The sequence below is a fragment of the Aethalodelphis obliquidens genome, unplaced genomic scaffold (assembly GCF_003676395.1).
Source record: "Aethalodelphis obliquidens isolate GAN/ISIS:26980383/991018 unplaced genomic scaffold, ASM367639v1 scaffold7, whole genome shotgun sequence".
Classification (NCBI taxonomy): Eukaryota; Metazoa; Chordata; class Mammalia; order Artiodactyla; family Delphinidae; genus Aethalodelphis; species Aethalodelphis obliquidens.
Window position 1 is genome coordinate 47,115,111 of NW_020837951.1, and position 23,720 is coordinate 47,138,830.

The 23,720-nt window shown below is 36.6% G+C and overlaps 1 long non-coding RNA gene across 1 annotated transcript; it reads right to left on the reverse strand.

Moving 5' to 3' along the window:
* Positions 1–896: 896 nt before the first annotated feature.
* LOC113620242 (uncharacterized) lies at positions 897–23,274 on the reverse strand. The gene is made up of 3 exons (XR_003432702.1): positions 23,263–23,274; positions 21,148–21,153; positions 897–966 (listed from the first exon to the last, which is right to left on the reverse strand). It is a non-coding gene; the product is annotated as an uncharacterized LOC113620242 (long non-coding RNA).
* Between the last annotated feature and the right edge of the window lie 446 nt (positions 23,275–23,720).

A 23,720-nucleotide genomic window follows, 5' to 3' on the forward strand; every position in this document is an offset into this window, starting at 1 on the left:
CTTATTTACCCTGCTTTTTCTGGTATCCTCCGATTACTGGTTCCCCTTCACTCCAAAACTCTTTCTTTTGTCACTAGCTGAAGATGATATTTAAGGTGGAGGCTTGGGCCATTTCGAGGAGTTAATCAGTTTTCCTGGATTTCTCCCATGTATACAGGAAGTACACGTGTTATTAAACTTCTGCTTGTTTTTCTCTTTTTAATCTGTCTTTTATTACAGGGGGTCTCAGCCAAAGACTCAGAACGGTAGAGGGAAATTTATTTTCCTCCCTAACACCACAAAATGGTGTATTTTCATGCCATTTCTCCATTGAGTGTATCTTTGTAAGCAAGTTGATTGTCGGGCAAATCCCTCCAATGTCAGCCTAATGATGGTATTAATATTAATTAACGATTTTTTTTTTTTTTTTTTTTTTTGCGGTACGCGGGCCTCTCACTGTTGTGGCCTCTCCCGTTGCGGAGCACGGGCTCCGGACGCGCAGGCTCAGCGGCCATGGCTCACGGGCCCAGCCACTCCGCAGCATGTGGGATCTTCCCGGACCGGGGCAGGAACCCGCGTCCCCTGCATCGGCAGGTGGACTCTTAACCACTGCGCCACCAGGGAAGCCCTAATTAACGATGATTTTTCAGCCTACCTGTTACTCCTGTCAAACAATAATCAGTATTTAGGCTGCAAAAAACAAAAAGTTTTATTTGGGGTTTTAAGAATTGCCACTTGGGTAAAATTGAAAGAAATATTTGTCCTGCAGGGATAGGCTGTCACTAGTTATTTTACAATATGGGTCCAATAAGTATCTTCAGTTTTTGGAATATTGTGCAGATGTTCTGGATGTCTGCATTAAGACAATAAGTGGTCAAAGTTTAGATCCCAACTGGGCTGAGATGTGCATAAATCACAATGGCCTCCTGCCTCCATTTTAAAGAGCTCTCTTAGCAGTACTAACTCCATTTTGATTTTCCTTTCACACTCTCAAAGGAAATAAAAACCTATTTTCTGATACACATTAAAAGTAAATATTAATATTCTATACACTATTATAGCATGAACTATAGGATATATTGTAGTATCATCTATTCATTGCCGTATAACAAACCATCCAAAACATATTTACTTAAAACAATAATTTATCATTTCTCATAATTCTTTGGGACAGAGATTTGGGTAGGGCCCCACAGGCAGTTCTTTTGCTTCATGTGGGTTTTTGAGTCAACGGTATTCATTTGTAGCTGGGCTGGGTTCAAAGGTCCAAATGAATAATTATTATAGATGCATTTATTTAATTATATACTTTAAAATAATGAAAAGATAAACCATTTTTTTAAATGGCTTTTTATAGGAGGAGGAAGGGAACATGGTAGAGGGGACAAGAATAGAAGACTTCTCTAAATATGCCTTGTTTTTGTAGGTTTGGCTTTAGAACCATGTAGATATTTTACTTAAAATGCAAACAAAATTAAATAATAAAAACAAGCTCTGAATTTGAAAGTAATATGAAAAAATGAATCTGGCTATATATAGTTTAAAAACAACTGAGTAAATTTGAACATCTAATTGGCTTTATTCAAGGATTCATGAATTGGGTAGCATCCCACCTAATAAATAAAAAGGCACCCCAAGGGGTTGTACAAAATAGAAGATGTTGTAGGCAGGAGGAGGATGGGGCAAGGAAGCTGTTAGCAAAAGAAAAGAAAATATTGTTTCAGGCCAAGTTACATTTTGCGGGGGAAGGAGGAAGTCTACCATGCAAATTACTTCTTCTTTTAAGCGATGGAGGGGCCCATATGACAGATTACCTCACTGGTGCTGACCAGAAAATTCCAGACTGGCTGATTAAGATTACATTTCTGGTGAAGGTCCAAACAGCAATATGTGAGGTATTAAATCTAGGTCTGGTATAACAGGCTTTTTAGTACAAGTGATGTCATCTTGAGCCTGTGGTTTCCTCTTTAACAATTCGTAGTTGGGAGAATAATCTCAAAGAGAGAAATTATAACAAAGGATTTTAAAACACAAGAAATGTATATTCCTAAGGGATACATTAGTGATGTATTTTAAGGACAAAAACAGCTGCAAAAAATTTTTTTCAACCATTTTCAGTAATCATATTGGAGGTGGTAGTGTTAGAATTGCTCTCTGAGATTGCTGTGTGTACTGTATGGGAAAAATAAAACATCTAATTAGGCTAGTATCATAGAGAACTGCCAGGAGATACAGATGTATAATTGATAAGGTTAAGTAAAAACCAAGTCATAACTTGGCCTTGAAAGGATAAGTATGAATTCATGATGTCTTTTACCTAAACAAAAAAAACAAACAAACATATTCCCTAACTCTAATCACTGTAAAGGCAAAGAACCAATGACCAACTCAGTAGCAATGAGCACCCCTAGTGTCCAGATTATAATCTCTAAATATCATTTCCCTCTTAAACAACCAGGGCTCTTTGGGTCTAGGACAGGAAGTGTAAAATACATGCTAGGAAATCTTGTTCTTCTAAAAAGCAAGGAAGCTATTGAAGACCACCAGGGTGGTGTCAAAAGGACTCAGGACTCAATCTAAACAAGTTCTGCTGGGCTAAAATAGGTTATTTGAGCATCAATAAGCATAATAACTTCAATGGATTGAAATACTTTATATATGTTTAAAACTGTGAGTTTATAATTATACTAAACCCAAACTACTTGGTATCCTTTGGAAGATGCCAGGGGAATGTCTCATTGTTTTGAAATCTGATAAATAAAGGGACAGAATCAAGCCCTTCCTGCCCTTCCTATCGAGTCTGTATTACAGGAAAACCAAATAGTTGATGAGGGGAAGTTTCTGTTTACAGAAGTATTTCAAAAAGTAAATGAAAAAGGAATGATAGAATTGTTGTATCACCATTCTGTAACCTCTAATGAAAGTCACAAAAAGAAAGACACTAGGACATTGTTTTCCTCATGAAGGAAAACACACCATGAATGAAGTAGTGTCAAAAAAAAAAAAAAAAAGAACTCTAGGGCTTCCCTGGTGGCGCAGTGGTTGAGAATCTGCCTGCCAATGCAGGGGACATGGGTTCGAGCCCTGGTCTGGGAGGATCCCACATGCCACAGAGCAACTAGGCCTGTGAGCCACAACTACTGAGCCTGCCTGTCTGGAGCCTGTGCTCCACAACAAGAAAGGCCGCGATAGTGAGAGGCCCGCGCACTGCGATGAAGAGGGGCCCCCGCTCGCCGCAACTAGAGAAAGCCCTCGCACAGAAACGAAGACCCAACACAGCAAAAATAAATTAATTAATTAATAAACTCCTACCCCCAACATCTTCTTAAAAAAAAAAAAGTTTAAAAAAAAAAAAGAACTCTAACCTGAAATATATCAAGCCTCTTCTTAATCTAACTGCCAATTTATATAAAATGCAGCATATAAAGAAATACTTTAAAATACCATGGGGATGCAATTAATAAAATGCAGACTGTGGGAAACTATAAGATAAAAAAAAAATTCAAGAAAAAAAGAAAAATGTAGGAAGACACCATAGATTAAAAGAAACTTCAATACAATCAATCATTGGCGAACTATGGACCTTATTTGGATAGTGATTCAAAAAAAAAAAAGTTTTTTACTATATGATCATCTCAATAGATGCAGAAAAGCTTTTGGCAAAATTCAACACTCACTTATGATAAAAACTCTCCAGAAAGCGGGCATAGAGGGAATGTACCTCAACATAATAAAGGCCACATATGACAAACCCACAGCAAACATCATTCTCAAAGGTGAAAAACTGAGAGCATTTCCTCTAAGATCAGGAACAAGACAAGGATGTCCACTCTCACCACTGTAATTCAACACAGTTTTAGAAGTCCTAGACATGGCAATCAGAGAAGAAAAAGAAATAAAAGGAATCCAAACTGGAAAAAATGAAGTAAAACTGTCACTATTTGCAGATGATACTATACATAGAGAATCCTAAAGATGCCACCAGAAAACTATTACAGCTAATCAATGAATTTGGTAAAGTAGCAGGATACAAAATTAATGCACAGAAATCTCTTGCATTCCTATACACTAACAACGAAAGATCAGAAAGAGAAATTAAGGAAGCAATCCCATTTATCACTGCAACAAAAAGAATAAAATACCTAGGAATAAACCTACCTAAGAAGACAAAAGACCTGTATGCAGAAAACTATAAGACACTGATGAAAGAAATCAAAAATGATACAGATGGAGAAATATATCATTTTCTTAGACTAGAAGAATCAATATTGTGAAAATGACTATACTACCTAAAGCAACCTACAGATTCAATGCAATCCCTATCAAATTACCAATGGCATTTTTCACAGAATTAGAACAAAAAAATTTACAGTTTATATGGAAACATAAAAGACCCCATATAGCCAAAGCAATCTTGAGAAAGAAAAACAGAGCTGGAGGAATCAGGCTCCCTGACTTCAGACTATACTACAAAGCTACAGTAATCAGAGAGTATGGTCCTGGCACAAAAACAGAAATACAGATCAATGGAGCAGGATACAAAGCCCAGAGATAGATCCATGCACATATGGTCACCTAATCTATGACAAAGGAGGCAAGAACATACAATGGAGAAAAGACAGTCTCTTCAATAAGTGGTGCTGGGAAAACTGGACAGCTACATGTAACAGAATGAAATTAGAACACTCCCTACCTCCATACACAAAAATAAACTCAAAATGGATTAGGGACCTAAATGTAAGACTGGACACTCCAAAACTCTCAGAGGAAAGCATAGGAAGAACACTCGTTGACATAAATCACAGCAAGATCTTTTTTGACCCACCTCCTAGAGTAATGGAAATAAAAACAAAAACAAACAAATGGGACCTAATGAAACTCAAAAGCTTTTGCACAACAAAGAAAACGATAAACAAGACGAAAAGACAACCCTCAGAATGGGAGAAAATATTTGCAAACAAAACAACTGACAAGGGATTAATCTCAAAAATATACAAACAGCACATGCAGCTCAATATCAAAAAAATAAACAACCCAATCAAAAAATGGGTGGAAGACCTAAATAGACATTTCTCCAAAGAAGACATACAGATGGCCAAGAAGCACATGAAAAGCTGCTCAACATCACTAATCATTAGAGAAATGCAAATCAAAACTACAATGAGGTATCACCTCACACCAGTCAGAATGGCCATCAACAAAAAATCTACAAACAATAAATGCTGGAGAGGGTGTAGATAAAAGGGAACCCTCTTGCATTGTTGGTGGGAATGTAAGTTGATACAGCCACTATGGAGAACAGTATGGAGATTCCTTAAAAAACTAAAAATAGAACTACCATACGACCCAGCAATCCCACTACTGGTCATATACCCTGAGAAAACCATAATTCAAAAAGATACATGCACCCCAATGTTCATTGCAGCACTGTTTACAATAGCCAGGACATGGAAGCAACCTAAATGTCCATCAACAGATGAATGGATTAAGAAGATGTGGTACATATATATATATAGATAGATAGATAGATAGATAGATAATGGAATATTACTCAGCCATAAAAAAGAACAAAGTCGGGTCATTTGTAGAGACGTGGTTGGACCTAGAGTCTGTCATATAGAGTGAAATAAGTCAGAAAGAGAAAAACAAATGTCGTATATTAACGCATATACATGGAACCTAGAAAAATGATAGAGATGAACCTATTTGTAGGGTCGGAATAGAGATGCAGATGTAGAGAACAGACAGGTGGAAATGGGGGGAGGGGGGAAGGGTGGAATGAATTGAGAGATTGGGATTGACATATATACACTACCATGTGTAAAAGAGATAGCTAGTAGGAACCTTCTGTGTAGCACAAGGAGCTCAGCTTGCTGCTATGCGGTGACCTAGATGGGTAGGATGGAGGGGGGGAGGGAGGGAGGTCCAAGAGGGAGGGGATATATGTATACATACAGCTGATTCACTTCATTGTACAGCAGAAACTAATGCAACACTGTAAAGCAACTATACCCCAATTAAAAAGAAAGTTATTATTAAAAAAACAAAAAAAAAGTTTTTTAAAATAGGGCAAGCAATCAGTTCAATGGGAACTTTTTATGTGATGATACTAATAAATTATTATAAATTTGTTTACATGTGAATGATAATGGTATTGTGGGTATGTTAAAAGAGTCCTTATTTTCTAGAAATACAGACTGAAATATTTACAGAGGAAATTATATGATGTTCAGGATATATTCCAAAATAATCTCAATGAGGAAAGAGTTGAGGGAATCTAGATAAAAAAAGCTTGACTGTGTATTAATAATTTTTGAAGCTGAGCAATGAATACACCAGGTTCATTACACTGTTTTCTCTCCTTTTGTATATGTTTCAAATTTTCTAAAATCAAACATTTGAAAACATCAGTAAGGAGTTAGATGAAACACAACTGGTTGAATCACAGAATTCTATAGGCTGCTCTTTTTAATATAATCTTATCCCCAAATGATCAGGTTTTTGGTGGGCAGGTCTTAAGCATCTTGGTAGACTTTGCTTTTGGCACAGTGACTGGAATACAGTAGTCACTCAATAAATGTTTATTGAATGGTAATAACCACTTGTACTGTAGCATCAGTAGCACTCTATTACTCTTGTCAAATTTGTTTAGTCACCTACAGATTTAGAAGGCTTCCGATTTTGTTCATACGTGTTAGCAGTAAAATAGCCCCTGGCGGGAAGGGTAAGCTGTGACAAAGCGAGAGAGTGGCATGGACATATATACACTACCAAACATAAAATAGATAGCTAGTGGGAAGCAGCCACAGAGCACAGGGAGATCAGCTCGGTGCTTTGTGACCACCTAGATGGGTGGGATAGGGAGGGAGGGAGGGAGGGAGATGCAAGAGGGAAGAGATATGGGAACATATGTATATATATAACTGATTCACCCTGTTATAAAGCAGAAACTAACACACCATTGTAAAGCAATTATACTCCAATAAAGATGTTAAAAAAAAAATAGCCCCTGGCAATCTTCTTATGAATAAGACTGGGTTCACTCACATTAAGTGTCACTCCATCTAGGCTTTCCTGCTAAGTCCCCAAAGTAGCGCTTGTATCAAACCTCAGCCCTTAACAGGCTTCTCTGCTCAAGTGTCCTATCTCGCATGTACTTCCCAGAAATAACTGAAGTCTTGGCATTCTTCTTGCTGAAGTTTCAAGGCTTTGGCCAAATGCTAAGCTTCCAAAAGTTTTGCTCCTAACTCACTGAATTTGAGCACTGCCTACTACACAGTAATTAGTTGAAAATAAGAGGAAATCTGGCCAGTACCTGAGGAACAAAATTATATGGGACATAAAACCTAAATATAAAATGATAAGCCAAGTATGTGTGTCTAGAATTTTAAAAGGAAACTTGATGTCACTATTAAAACCTGGGCATGCTTGTCAAAATTCCTGTCTAGTTGGTGGGCGTGTGCAATGGGATGCTGACAATCTAAATTTAAAAGAAGAAAATTTACATGTGGAAGGAATTATTTAAATTTCCATCCACCTTAAGGTAAATCTTATTAACAAGAAACGGTTTGTAGGGGGTAAAACAGAGATGTTAGAAAGATATCTACCTGTGATCCTGAAGGACCCTGACAGCAGCAACAGATGGGATTGCAGAATGCAGAAAGCAGATGGCCATTACTGAACATTTAATTGATCTGGTGACTTTGAGATATCAAAAACACTGGAAGATGAAGCATTATGGAAAATATCTTGGCTTCCTCTTTCCAAGATACTCTTGGCCACCGAATTGATGTTCTTGTAGAAGACATCTGCTTGTAGGTGATGACTGAGAAATGTAATAAATATAGGGCATAAATCTTCTGCCCCCAATTCCCTACTCTGCCAGCCATTACTAGTACGTGGGGGTGTTGATTTGGTAGCTGTCCCAGATTTCAGAAAGGCAGAGATGGCTTTCAGCTAAAAATGGTGACTTGAGGATACATTTAACTGCCTTATATTCCATCCAAGTTTTCTACTGAAATAACCTATAGCTATCATAAATAGGAAACACAGCAATGCTGGTAATTAAGAAATGATGGAATCTTTGCTAAATACCACAAAGACAAGACCTATCACCCCAGGTTTCTTTGAAGTCTGGAAATTAAATGAAAATTAATTCTGACAAAATCTGACTATGTCCTTCATTGTAGTAGCAAGGGCTGGAGTCAACAATAGTCATCAGTGACCTTGTAAGGGGCAAATGTGAATCAGCCTGTAGCTCTGGGGAGTGCACTACATGCCATAGCCACAAGGAGCAGAGATCTTGGGGTCCTTTCAAATATCTTACACTGCAAATGGACTGCCATGCTCGGAAAAAAATTAAAAGGCTGCTACAGATCTCTCCAAATAAAGGCAATTCTGCCAGAGAAAGAATGGGGTTGCTGCCCCAGCTAATCTTAGGCTTAGTTGGTCTGGAACTTCAAACCCACATAAGCTCTAAAAGCACTTAGACCAACAATACTGGACAAACTCTGACCTCCCTCTTCAATTCAGTAAATAACTGAAAAGAGGAAAAGGTAGCACAAGTCAAAAAATGTATTAATCTGGGTGAAATCTGAATAATGAGATTAAATATTTCTGTATGAAAATTTGGAAATTCTCTGATTGGTTGAAGGGGATTTTGCATATTGAACATCAGAATAAGCAGTAATTAAAAAGGAAAAAATATGAAATCAGAAAAGACTGAGAAAATAGAAAACCTGGTTTGTCAAGTTTCAAGCAAATCAGTGAATTGGAATCTAAGCCCCAAGCAATCCTCCCAGAACTTGGGGAAAAAATGAAAAAGCAATAAAAGAGATAAACAAAAGATAAGAGCTGTGGAGTATAAATCCAAGAGATCCAATATATATATAATCAAACCAAAAGAATGAATTTAAAAGAGATAAATATGAAATATTCATATACTGGAGAATTTGAAAATATTTGATAAATTAACCTAGAGGCTAGATTGTAAAAAGACCAATCATATATATAGACAAACTACTAGAAAGACTGAACAAGAAAATATTTTTAAAAGGCAAAATACACAAAATTACCAGATTTGCAAAATTCACATACAAAATTTACCATAAATTTGATATTTCATTTATTTATTTTAAAATATTAAAAAAGTATTTTATTAAGGTATAGGTGATGTGCAATGTAAGTTTCAGGTGTATGACAATGATTCACAATTTTTAAAGGTTATACTCCATTTATAGTTATTACGAGATATTGGCTACTCAGCCTGGCAACCAAGGTGCCAGAGACAGACACTTCAATGGTCATTCCAGGCCCAGCCCAGCAGAAGACCAACCAGAAGTAACATGGTCCACAGTCATGCCCGTGAGGAACCAACCTCCAGATGCTGAATACCTTCTCCCCTTCTGCTTCCGTGTCTTCATTGTGTAGATCTTGTAATCAGCATTTTCTCACCCATTGTCTTAAATCATCCAAGATCCTATGTCTATTTTCCTTTCTTCTAGTTTGGCCCTTTCTACTGTCCAAAGCAGGCCTCAAAAACTTCTTTCCTCACACAGTGCTGAGGCCAATTACGACAGGTGAAAAACAGAAGAAAATACTGACCACAGTTTTTTAAATAAAACATTAATATATTCCTCTAAGTCATTCTTTTTTCTTCATTTAATATTAAGTCTCATACAGTCCTTCGTGCTTAGATGAGCAGCTGTAGTTCACCCGTCCTCGTGGTTCTCTGGTGTTCTACCCTATGACTACATCTTTATTCATCCATTTTCCTACTGATGGATGTGTGGGTTGATTCCAGTTACTTGTCATTACAAACCTTGCTTCTGTGAACATTCTTATACATGCCTGCTGTCTACAGGCTGAGAGGTTCTCTAAGCCCCAGAATCTACTCCTGGGAAGAGAATCTCTGAGTCATATGGTGTGCACAAGTTGGAATTTACTAGGTAATGCCATATTGCGATCCAAAATGCTTGTACCAATATCCACTACCACCAACAACAGTTTCTGTTGCTTCTCAGGCCTAGCAGAATACAATGTTTTAAAACTTATAAATTTTTGCTAATCTAGTGGGTGTAATGTGGTACTTCATTAATGTTTTCATTTGTATTTCCATAATTAATAATGAGATTGAGCAAGTTTTTTCGTTCACATTTCCTCTTTAGAATGCCTGCTTATGCATTTTGCCCAATTTTATATTAGAATATAATTTAATAGATATAGTAATACATGTAGATAGAATATATATGAATATTTTGTTGGTCTTTTAGTTTTTTCAGAAATTCTTTACATATTCTGGATATCTATCTTTTGTTGTATGTATCCAATGTCTTCTCTAAGTTTTCAGCATATCTTTTTTACTTTTTTTCTTCACAGCATTTTTACAAATAGCAAAAGGTATGGAAACAATCTAAGAACTCCAAAAGGAAGTGATTAAGAATGACCAGCAGGACATTTTTTGAGGAGATGGAACTCTCCTTGGACAGGAGATATTGACAAGAAGCCCCCTGAAAGTGGAAGGTAAAGGAGGTGAGGATGGGGGTATATAGTAGTGTAATATACAGCAAGTTATGGGGGCATATAAAGGACAATCAGCATATCTTTTTACTCTCTTTATGATATCTTTTCAGTTACAAAAAAATCTTAATTTTAATGTAGTAAAATTTATTATTTTTATCTTTTATTGTTAGTACTTTTGTTTCTTGCTTAATAAGTCATTTCCTGCTCGACTGTCATAATTTTCTGTATTTTCTTCAAATACTGTTAAAGTTTTGGCTTTTACATGTAGGGCTTTAATACATCTGGAATTCATGTTTGGATATCGTGTGAGGTAGGGATCTGATTTCAGTTTTTTCAGTGTGGATAACCTATTGCTCCAGGAACATCTCCTAAAAAATCATTCCTTCCCCACAGATCGCACTGCCACATCTATCAGGTTTCAATATATTTGTAGGTTATATATATATAGGTTAATTTGTTTCATTGGTCAGTTTGTTTATCTTTGTGTCAATGCTATGTGATCTTTTTTAGTACAGTTTTCAAATAAATCTTTATCTCTAGTTGATCACATCTCTTAGCCCAGTTTTTTTAAAAAGTATCCTGGCTATTTGTCCTTTTTAGAATCAATTAGTTAAGTTCCATTGAAAAAACCTTTGGAGATACAGTAACATTGAATCAACTTGGCAAGATCAATTTGGCAAAAACTGACATCATTATAATAGTCATCCTCATTATTTTGAACATGGTACGTCCCTCCATTTATTTGGTTCTTTATTTTTGAATGATGGCCCCCCAAAGATATGTCCATGTATTAACCCCTTGAACCTGTGAATGTGACCTTATTTGAAAAAAAAAAAAAAAAGGGTCTTTGCAGATATAAAGATCTCAAGATGCTACCATCCAAGTGGACCTTAACTCTAATAGCAAGTGTCATAAGATACAGAAGAGAAGACAAGACACAGAAGACAGGCCTTGTGAAGGTAGAGGCAGAAATAAGATTTATGCAGCCACAAGCCAAGGAACACCTGGAGCTACCAAAAGCTGGAAAAGGCAAGGAAGGATTCTCCCCTAAAGCTTTCAAAAGGACTGCAGCCCTGCCAACATCTTGATTTTGGATTTTTGTCATAAAGAACTGTGAGAGAATAAATTTCTGTTGTTTTAATCTACCAATTTGTGGTAATTTGATACGGCTGTCCTAGTACAGCCACATACTTTCAATAAAGTTTTATAATTTCTTCAGAATGACCTTGCATATCTTTTTTTAATTGAATTATAGTTTATAATATATTAGTTTCAGATATATAACATAGTGATTCAATATTTTTATAGATTATACTTCATTTAAAGTTATTATAAAATAATGGCTATATTTCCCTGTGCTATATAATATATTCTTGTAGCTTATTTATTTTATGTATAGTAGTTTGTTCTCTTTTTTCTTTTTTAATTTTTATTGGAGTATGGTTGATTTACAATGCTGTGTTAGTTTCAGGTGTACAGCAAAGTGAATCAGTTATACCTATACATATATCCACTCTGGTTTTTTTTAGATTCTTTTCCCATATAGGCCATTACAGAGTATTGAGTAGAGTTCCCTATACTTTACAGCAGGTCCTTATTAGTTATCTATTTTATATATAGTAATGAGTATATGTCAGTTCTAATCTCCCAGCTTATCCCTTCCCCCACATTATCCCCTGGTAACCCTAAGTTTGTTTCCTACATCCGTGACTCTACTTCTGTTTTGTAAATAAGTTTATTTGTACCCTTTTATTTAGATTCCACATATAAACGATATCAGACATTTGTCTTTCTGTCTGACTTACTTCACTCAATATGACAACCTCTAGGTCCATCCATGTTGCTACAAATGGCATTATTTTGTTCTTTTTTATGGCTGAGTAATATTCCATTGTATACATGTACTTTTGTTGTACTTATTCCCAAATTCCTCCAATTGCTATTGGAAATGGCATCTTTTATTTAGAATTTATGTTTGTTAGTGGTTTATTGATGATATTCAGTAAAGAAGTTAATATTGGAACATTGATCTTATACCCAGAAACTCTGCTAAAATCTTTTTTTAAAATAAACATGTGTCAACATTTTATTATAATCTTGCATGCATGCAAGAAAAAAATGCTCTTTTTAGGTCAATTAAAATATCTATTTCTAGCAGGGAAATTTTCTAGGAAAAGAGAATGGATTAGATACAGAAAGGAAGAATAAGTCTGGTTGTAAGTCAGTAGATCCCTGACTGAGAGTCAGCTGATAGTCAACTGTATGGGTCAATAGTTAACCAGAACAACTCTTCATTTCATCAAAATTCATTAGAAACTGTCATAACTATTTATTAGACGTGCTAATTTTTCCCAGAAGGAGGGTGTGAATTACATACAGTCTATGAAAGGATTATGTCCCAGACCATTTTTTCTTCTATGCTAGAACTGTCACTTCACCAAGCAGATCTTCCAACTGCTACTTTCTCTCCTCTCCAATTTGTTCTCCAACATGCAGCCCTATTTTTAAAGCACAATTCTTAATCTAATCAAGCTATTCCTAATTGCTAGCAAAATCCCATTGTTTTCAGATAGAAGCCAAAATCCTTAAATGGCCCATAAGGCCTTCTCTCTTAAATCCCACCTCTCATCACTCTTGCCCTAGTGCTCTGGGCTACAACCACACTGGCTTTCTCTCAGCTTTTAAGAACCAGAGTCCTCTCTTGCCTTGCCAAGCATTTCTATAAGCTATTTCCTCTGCCTGTAACCTTCTCTTCCCTTACCTCTCTCCTAGCCAACTCCTCTCCACATCCTTCACAGCTCAGCTTAAACCACTTCCTCAGAGTCTTCCCTGATCCCCCAGTATAAATAATAAATTACAATACCCCCCCTTTATTGTTTCTTGTAACTCCCAGTATCTCTCCCTGCCAACACTCAGGGATTTTTTTCCCATTAATTTTAAAATTTATATCCACTAAAATTCAAAAATGCATAGTCTTGTAACTACAACCACAAACAAGTACAGAACAGTTTGATCACCCCCCAAAATTTCTTCTTGCTATCTTTCTGTAGTCAGTCCCTCCCCTCCAACTCAATCCCTGGCAACCACTATAGTCTTGCCTTTTCCAGATGCCACTTAAATGGTATCAAAGAATATGCAGCCTTATAGGTATGATTTCTTTCATTCAGAATAATGCAACCGAGATCTATTTATGTTGTTTGTATATCAGTAGTTCATTACTTTTTATTGTTGAGTAGTATTCCATTGCATGGAGGTACTGCAGTTTGCTTACCCATTCACCAATTGAAGGACACCTGGATTGCTTCCATTGTGAGGGAACTATGAGTAAAACTGTCATAAACATTCATGTACAGGTTTTTGTGTGAACATACATTTTCATTCTCTTGGGTAAATATGTAGGAGTGAGATTGCTAGGTCATATGCTAAGTGTATGTTTATTATTATAAAAAACTGCCAAACTGTTTTTCCAAGACACTGCCAATTTGTATTCCCACAAAGAATGAGAATTCCAGGTGATCTGTATCCTAGCCATTACTTGGTATTGTTGGGTTTCTTTTTATTTTATTTTAGCCATTCTATAGTATATACTGGTATCTAATTATGATTTTTTTCTTTCATAATTGAGATTTTATTGGTTGTTTTGAGGATCAGTACACAGACATTTCAATTTGTACACAATTCTCAACATACGTACCAAAAACCTAAAAAATCATGTAGTTGTGATTCTTTTCTGAACAGTTATTCCAGTGACTTTCCAGCTTAAAATGTGGGGGCAAATTTTCCTTCACAGGATATCAAGTACCAATATCTTCAAATATTGATATGCTGTTACATCGTAAGTCCCACTAATTCACAATTTAATATCACATACACTACATACTCAAATTGTCAATCGTTCACAGCACATTAACAGTTACTAGAAGAACTGGACTACCACAACCAAAGATGTTACAGAGTGCACAAAATTCTGCCCAGGAGAGCTAAGATCAAGGGGTGCGTGGTTTGCTATAGGAAACTATTCTACCAAAAACAACATGGGAAGAGAAGTAATTTAAAGTGTTTAAGACATTAAATGCACAACTGACTCCAAACTGCCATTTAGTATGCTTTGTATTATAGGATATAAAAGCTACCCTCCATCTGTGGAATGTTAACCTGACACCCAAGACAATCAAAGCTTCCCATATTCAATATCCCACTATTTTCTGGTTGTACCAAAAAATAAACAACCAGCAAATGATTTCACCTCTTAAAAAAAAGCAATGTTCCATGTGCACTTGAAAGAAATCCAGGTCTATATCCTTGCTGATTTTCTATTTGTTCTAGGATTACCAGGAGGCTATACCTCTTGGTGTTATTGTTTTAGTAGTTGCTGTCATGATTATAATATACAAACCTTTCTTGATCTACTTAGAGCTAATATTTCGCCACCTCAAATAAAATGTAAAAGCCTTCCAACCTTATGGAACCCTTCACTCTTCCTCCTTTGTATTATAGTCACCATTTGTACTATGTTGAAAACTCTACCGGACAACGTTAAATACTTTTTGCTCAACTGTCGCATGTATTTAAAGAACTTAAGCGGGGGGGCTTCCCTGGTGGCACAGTGGTTGAGAGTCCGCCTGCCGATGCAGGGGACATGGGTTCGTGCCCCGGTCCAGGAAGATCCCACATGTCACGGAGCGGCTGCGCCCGTGAGCCATGGCCGCTGAGCCTGCGCATCTGGAGCCTGCGCTCCACGACGGGAGAGGCCACAACAGTGAGAGGCCCGCGTACCGCAAAAAAAAAAAAAAAGAACTTAAGGGGGGAAAGCAGGGAAAGGGGTGGTAGTGGGATGAACTGGGAGATTGGGATTGACATATATACAACAATATGTATAAAATAGATAACTAGTAAGAACCTGCTGTATAAAAAATAAAAAAAATTTTTAAAAGAACTTAAGAAAAGAAAAATAGTCGATACTGTTTACGCAGATATTCGCTATTTCTGTTGTTCTTCCTTTAATCTTGATGTTCTAAGTTTCTCCCAGGTATCATTTCCCCTCCAGTCTGAAGAACTCAGAATTTCAGAATTTCTTCTAGAATAAGTATCCTGGTGACAATTCTCTTGCTTTTTCTTCACCTGAGAACGTCTTCATTTTGCCTACATTCCTAAAAGACATTTCCTTTTGCTGGATGTAGAATTCAGGGTTGACAATTCTTTTCTCTTAGTACTTTAATTATATCGTTCCACTATCTTCTGGCCTTTTGTGTTTTTCTGATAAGAAATCCACAGTCAGTCGAATAATTGTTTAATTTTTGCATTCTAATTTTTCTTGAATAATTTTATTAGGAGTTTGTCAGTTTTATTAGTACTTTTAGTTGTTCTTTTTAAGAGCTTTTTAAATTGAAGTATAGTTGATTTTACTATGTTTCAGGTGTATTCTTTCAGATTCTTTTCCATTACAGGTTATTACAAAATATTGAATATAGTTCCCTGTGCCATAGAGATCCTTGTTGTTTATTTATTTTACATATAGGTCCTATTTGATATATTGTACCTATTTGATATATAGTAGTGTGTATCTATTAATCCCAACTTCCTAATTTATCGCTCCTCCCTTTCTCCTTTGGCAACCATGTTTGTTTTCTATGCGAGTCTGTTTCTGTTTGTAGATAGGTTCATTTGTATCATATTTTAGATTCCACACATAAGTGATATCATATGATATTTGTCTTTGTCTGACTTACTTCACTTAGTATGATAACCTCTAGGTCCATCCATGTTGCTGGAAACGGCATTATTTCATTATATTTTATGGCTGAATAATATTCCATTGTATATATACAGTACACCACATCTTCTTTACCCATTCATCTGTTGATGGACATTTAGATTGCTTCCATGTCTTGGCTATTGTAAATAATGCTGCTATGAACATTAGGAGGCATGTATCTTTTTGAATTAGAGTTTTCTCCAGATATATGCCCAGGAGTGGGATTGCAGGATCATACAACTAAACTAAAAAACTCCATTTTTAGTTTTTTAAGGAACCTCCATACTGTACTGTTCTCCATACTGGCTGCACCAATTTACATTCCCACCAACAGTGTAGGAGGGTTTCCTTTTCTCCACACCCTCTCCAGCATTTGTTATTTGTAGACTTTTTGATGATGGCCATTCTGACTGGTGTGGCTGGACTACTTCACTCTGTATGACAGACTCTAGGTCCATCCACCTCACTACAAATAACTCAATTTCATTTCTTTTTATGGCTGAGTAATATTCCACTGTATATATGTGCCACATCTTTATCCATTCATCTGTTGATGGACACTTAGGTTGCTTCTATGTCCTGGCTATTGTAAATAGAGCGGCAATGAACATTGTGGTACATGACTTTTTTTGAATTATGGTTTTCTCAGGGTGTATGACCAGTAGTGGGATTGCTGGGTCGTATGGTAGTTCTATTTTTAGTTTTTTAAGGAACCTCCATACTGTTCTCCATAGTGGCTGTATCAACTTACATTCCCACCAACAATGCAAGAGGGTTCCCTTTTCTCCACACCCTCTCCAGCATTTATTGTTTGTAGATTTTTTGATGATGGCCATTCTGACTGGTATGAGGTGATACCTCATTGTAGTTTTGATTTGCATTTCTCTAATGATTAGTGATGTGGACCATCCTTTCATGTGTTTGTTGGCAATCTCTATATCTTCTTTGAGAAATGTCTATTTAGGTCTTCTGCCCAATTTTGAATTAGGTTGTTTGTTCTTTTGATACTGAGCTGCTTGTAAATTTTGGAGATTAATCCTTTGTCAGTTGCTTCATTTGCAAATATTTTCTCCCATTCTGAGGGTTGTCTATTTGTCTTGTTTATGTTTTCCTTTGCTGTGCAAAAGCTTTAAGTTTTATTAGGTCCCATTTGTTTATTTTTTTTTTATTTACATTTCTCTAGGAGGTGGGTCAAAAAGGATCTTGCTGTGATTTATGTCATAGAGTGTTCTGCCTATGTTTTCCTCTAAGAGTTTTATAGTGTCTGGCCTTACATTTAAGTCTTTAATCCATTTTGAGTTTATTTTTGTGTATGGTGTTAGGGAGTGTTCTAATTTCATTCTGTTACATGTAGCTGTCCAGTTTTCCCAGCACCACTTATTGAAGAGGCTGTCTTTTCTCCACTGTATATTCTTGTCTCAGGCCACTTTTAACATCTTACTTTTGTAATATGAACCCGAAAAATCATGACCTTTAACAAATTATCAACAATTAACTTTTGAAAATTGGTTTTCATATATTCTATTATCTCCTTTTGTAACTTTACTGTCTTTTATGCCTTCTTACTTATCCTCTCTATCACTTAATCCCTCTGTCACATTTTTCATACCTTTGTATTTCTAGGCAGAATTCTATGTTACTTCTTTAGATTTATTTTCCATTTCACTAATTGTTTCTTAAGCTTGAATTGTCTTCTCTTGAACCCTTCCACTATGTTTTAAATTTTATATATTTCCTCACCTAGAGGGTAAGCTGTATGAGGTCAAATATTTTTGTTTATTTTGTTCACGTCAGTAAACCCTACCACTAGTGTCTCTTACATGACACTAAATATTTAATTAAAGAGTGTATGTTTTATTCCTGGAAATTCAATTTGCTTTTTTTCCAATCTATTTGCTCAATTTGGTAGTCTTTTATTTCTTTGTCAGATTTTATTTCCTCCTTTTATTTTGTTAAGCAATAACATACTTTTCTGTATTCTGCATCCAGTAATTCCAGATTTGAATATCTTACAATTCTAATTCTGCTTATTGGTTCTGCTACCTTTGTTCAAAGTAGCTTGTTTTCTCATGTGTTTTAAATTTGCTTGAACTTTGTGGGAATTCTCTGAGGCCTAAAACAAAGAAAAAGTCCTCTAAGGAGAATTTGTGCTGATTTTGCTCTGTGCCTGAGGACACCAGTATCTACTTTAAACTACAATCTTTAGCCTGTAGTTCTTAGGACCACGAAAATAATATAAATTCAGCCAAATATGAAAGAGATTGTTAGGAGGAGACAGTTCTTTTCTTTAATCTCCATTCAGTACCATGCCCAATATTGCTGTCTGCTTCTGAGACAGGAGCTTTCCTTTTCTAGTTCATCCTTTACCTAAGGGCATAGCTCTTTCTATGTCCTGGATTTATATAAGGTGGTTTCCAATAAAATCTATGTCCTGCACTGACCCAAGACTTTGTCTCCAATATCCCTTGTGTTCCAAGCCTCTAGGCCACCCATATCCAGTGGCTTCAATATATGCAAAGGATTCAGGGTTCATTTATTGTCTTAGTCTGCACAGGCTGCCATAACAAAACATTACAGATTGAGTGGCTTAAACAACAATTTATTTTCTCACAGTTCTAGAGGCTAAAAGTCCAAGATCAATGTTCTAGCAGATTTGATTTCTGCTGAGGACCCTTTTCCTGGATTGCAGACGGCCACCTTCTCCCTGTGTCTTCACACTGAGGAAGGAGGTGGAAGCTGGAGGTCTCCAATGTCTTTTTACAAAGACACTAATCCTCTCAGATCAGGGTAGCATGCTTATGACCTCATTTAACCTTAATTACTTCCTCAAAGGCCTCACCTCCAAATATACCCACATTGGGAGCTAAGCCTCCAAATTCAATATGAATTTTGGGAGGACACAAATATTCAGTCCACAACATTTACCTCCAGGTTCTCCTGTTCTTCTTTATTCCTAACCTTGGAGAATTTTCATTAGTTTCTTAAAGGGCTCATTTGATTATTTCAAAAGAGTTTTTTTTTATTGTTGTTGAGTATTTTTAGATGTCACGCAGCAGGCATGAGTTTTAGAATCTCTAGCTTTCCACATTGCCAGAAAAAGACCTCTCTTCTCTATGTATAATCTTGCAGTAGGCAGTTCTAGCCAATTTCATATATATGCTTCAAATAACACATCTAATTTATATTTCCAGCCCTAACTTCTCTCCTGAGCTTGAGATTCATTGCCAGCTGCTACTTTAAATCTTTACTTGGAAGTTTATAGGATATTTAAAACTTAATGTATCCCAATCAGAACTCATAGTTTTCCTCTCAAATCTGCTCTTCCCCTTATTTCCTTATCTCGGTAAATATGAAACACTGAATTGCTCAAGCCAAAATACCGAGACATCAACTTTAATTCCTCATTTTTCCTTTCTTCCCACATAAATTGAAGTACAAGTCCTGCCTTCCCTATTTTCAACATAGACCCTCAATCTGTCTCCTTTGCTCCACCTTCTTTTCTACCACCTCTGTCCAAGCCACCATGATGTCTCATTTGGGTACTGCTATCACCTCCTAAGCAAGCACCCTGCTTCTACACTCAACCTCCTAAAACCAGGCTCCACAAAACATTTAAAGTGATCCTTTCAAAATGCAAATCACATCACATCTCAATAATTTAAAATTCTCTGTTTATTTCCCATTACAATTACAATACAGGTCTAACCTTCTTCTTGACACCTTATGAGGTCCTAAAAGTTCCAACAATTGCCCAGCTCTCAGCTCACCAAGTACATGCTCCCCTGCATTCACCACACTAAGAGCACTCTGGATCTCCTTCTTGTTTCTCAAATTACTTAGTTCATTCCCACCTCAGGGTCCTTACACCTACTGTTCACTCTGCAGGAACATACTTCCCTATGATCACTGCTTCATTGAGTTTTCAGCTCAAATGTCATATCCTCAAAAAAGACCTTCTCTAACCCCTCCTAAATAGTCCTCATTTGCTTCTCCAGATATCCTGTCTACTCTTCTCCATTCTCACCTGTCCCTCAGAAAGCTGACCTTCGTAGAATACATCAACCAGGCCTCTTTGCTCTCTCTTTCTATTGGGTTTTGCCAATGGGAAGCAATGGCGGGAAACAGAAGGGCAGAAGGAAAGAAAGATCTGGGTATTTCCCTGATTCTCCCCATGCTGAGTTGTTGGTTGGTGGTGGTGGCCATTTTTTTTTACCTAAGTTCTATAGCTATCACTTCCCATGAGTTTCCACTAATGGCTCCTTCCCTTCATCCCTTCAGGCTCAGGAGTTATAGTCACTTCCTATTTTGGGGTCTGGGGTGTTTCATCATCCATTGCTGGTTTTCCTTCATTAAAATTCCTTTTACCTTGAGTGTGCCATCCATTTCCTGATGTAATAGTCGGATAGGGTTGCCATAACAAAGTACCACAAACTGGGTGGCTTACACAACAGAAAGTTATTATTCATAAACTGTTATATCACAGTTCTGGAAGCTAGATGTCCAAGACCAAGGTGTGGATGGGGTTGGCTCCTTCTGAGAGCTGTGAGGGAGAATCTGTCCTATGCCTCTCCCCTAGCTAATGATGGTTTGCTGGCAATCGTTGGCATTCCTTGGCTTATAAAATCATCATCCCAATCTTGCCTTCATCTTCACATGATGTTCTCCCTGTGTGTCTCTGTGTCCAAATTTCTCCTTCATGTCGTATTGAATTAGGAATTACTCTAATGATGTGATTTAACTAATTACATCTACAATGACCCTATTGCCAAATAAGGTCACATTCTGAGGTACAGGGGTAGGATTTCTTAGAAATTTTGGAAGAAAACAATTCAACCCATAACACTTGATGGGACTCTGATAGATAGTTCTTATCTGTCATCATTCTCTATCACATTTCCCTATTTTATTTTCTTATAGTATTTATCATTATTTGATATTATTTAATTTGTTTATATGTATGTACATTTACTTTCTGATTTTCTCTCTCTCTCAACAGAATACAAGCTGCATGAGGGCAAGCTACTGTTTATCTTTTTTTTTCTTTTGCTTTAACTATTCAGTATCTGATGCATAGTAGGAGATCAATAAGTAATTACTGAATAAAGGAATAAATGGCAATATCTAAAGTTTGGTTTAGAATCTTAAACTGCTATAAATTCTAGTTATTATTGCATATAAATTATAACATTCATTTACTACTGTAACATCTCTGTCACCCATACAGGAAGTTCAGACTCTATTTGTATTTTAGGAAGCAACCTCATGAAGCATGAGGACGCTTGGTTGTTTTTTGTCCCAGATCTTCATTTACTCAATGTGTCATGTTAAGGAAATCTTGTAATCTCTCTGAATTTCCCCAAATGGGAATAAAAATGTTTCTGTCCCTAAGCAGGTTGTTGGTAATGTTTTCTAGCTTCAAAGTAATATAATTCCACATTAGTCCTTAGCAGAGATTAGGATGACAATGGCTCCACAGGTAAATCATCTTCACAAGTATTAGAGCACTTTTTAACCCTGATTTTACCCTCCTGGGCATAATGTAAAATCATGCACCTTCACATTTCTCTTCATCACAAAATCTACCAGAAAACAGAGGAGAGCACCTTAAATGTGACTCACTAGTGGTACTCTGCAGTGTCTGTATCTATGTGTCCATGGTGACAGGTACCAGCCCCCTTATATGCATATACACTCCTCTTACTATGGTGAGAAATCAAGGTTCATAGAATACAAAGTGTCCTTTCCTGCTACTAAGGAGGTTTTACCTAAGTTGTAGTTTTAGAGTTCCTCCTTCTGCTCTCTACATGGAGGACTAAAATGGAGTTACCAAGTTTTTGAACCAGTAGAACCACAGAACACTATAATCTATCCCCTAGTTACAGAGATGAGGAGATCAAGGCTCAGGACGATGAAGTGAATTATTTAAGGTCATTAAGTGTCTTTGTATTACCACAGAGGTGACCATCCAGGGAGGCAGACAATCCTGTCCTGATTTGCCTGGATAGAGCTCTCCCAAGGTGCTCCAGCCTATCCAACCTTAAAAACTCTGGACTTGGAGCTAGCTTGGATTCTAGGATTTCATTCAGAATGTTGCATCCTAGAGACCAGCTACTTCTTCCTTCTTACTGCCAGGGGAGAACTACCTTATGAGACAGAAAAACAACCCCTAGAAAAAATCAGTTTGCTCATCTCCTCAAGCCTTAACCAGCATCTTGGACCTCAGTCTACAGCAGCCCAAGAAGAGTCCATGCAACCACATTGCTCATCCTTGTCACTCAATGTCCCTTATCCTTCTCACAACCTCTTACCGCCATACTACTCTGAGATTCTTTACTTCCACCAAAGATATCTCATTCATTTGTCAAACATTTATCAAACACCCATTATGTCCCAGGCATCCTACTAGAAGCTGGAGATAACAAGTTGGCATTTCTTCACTCAAGGAGATAACAATCTAGTGAGAGAGAATATAAAGAGATAATTCTTTTAAAGGGTGTTAAGTGGAGTGCTATAGTAGAGAGAGTTAGGACTAAGGTATTCCTTGACTCAAGACCATTAGCATTAAGATAGTGAACACTTAATTCTTAGCATTTCTCTCATTCATTTCCCCTTTTTCATCCCTCCTGCTTCTGCCCTGGTTCCAGGTTTTATCATCTCTTGACAGAGCTAATACAACACTTTCCTAACTTTCTCTCTGCTTCCAGTTTCACCTTTGCCAACTTAACTTTCGCTTTTCTACCAGAATGATTTAGAAAAAAAATTGAAATCAATATGTCTGGAGTACAGTAGAAACTGAATAATGTCACTCCCTTTACACAATTCAGTAAAAACCTAATTCATACAGAAGTGCTTGCAAAACATTCCCACTGATTTATCCCTAATGAAGAGGGTAATGAAAACATATAATCCCTGAAGGTATTATTCAGTAAAATGTACAAATCTAAGATGTACAGCTCAGTACCATTTTACATTTGCATAAACACATGTCTACCACCCAGATCAAATACAGAACATTTTCATTTCACCCTAGAAAGTTTTCTCAAGCCCCTTCTCAAGTCCATCCTCCTTTCCAGAGTTAACCACTATTCCATCTTCAATCACTATAGACTCATGTTGCCTGTTCTTGAATTTCATATGTTTAATGAAATTATACAGTATGTACTGCTATTGATTTGAGTATCATTATTTTGTATCCAGTCACCTTTCTTAGGGCATCTAGATGGAAACTTTTAACCCGAAACTCCAAGACCCCCAGTGGCTACTTTCAGGGCCCCACTTTCCATATTGATTGCTTTCACCAAAATCTATTTCCTGCAGATATCAATTAGAGACTCAAAAAAAAATCTCATTAAAGGAAAGGAGATATAGATAATATATATCAAGGAAAATATCCTCACCTAAGAGTTTATATTTGTGTAAACATATGTTTACAGATTGACTAATCAGATAATGTCACCTTGATTTA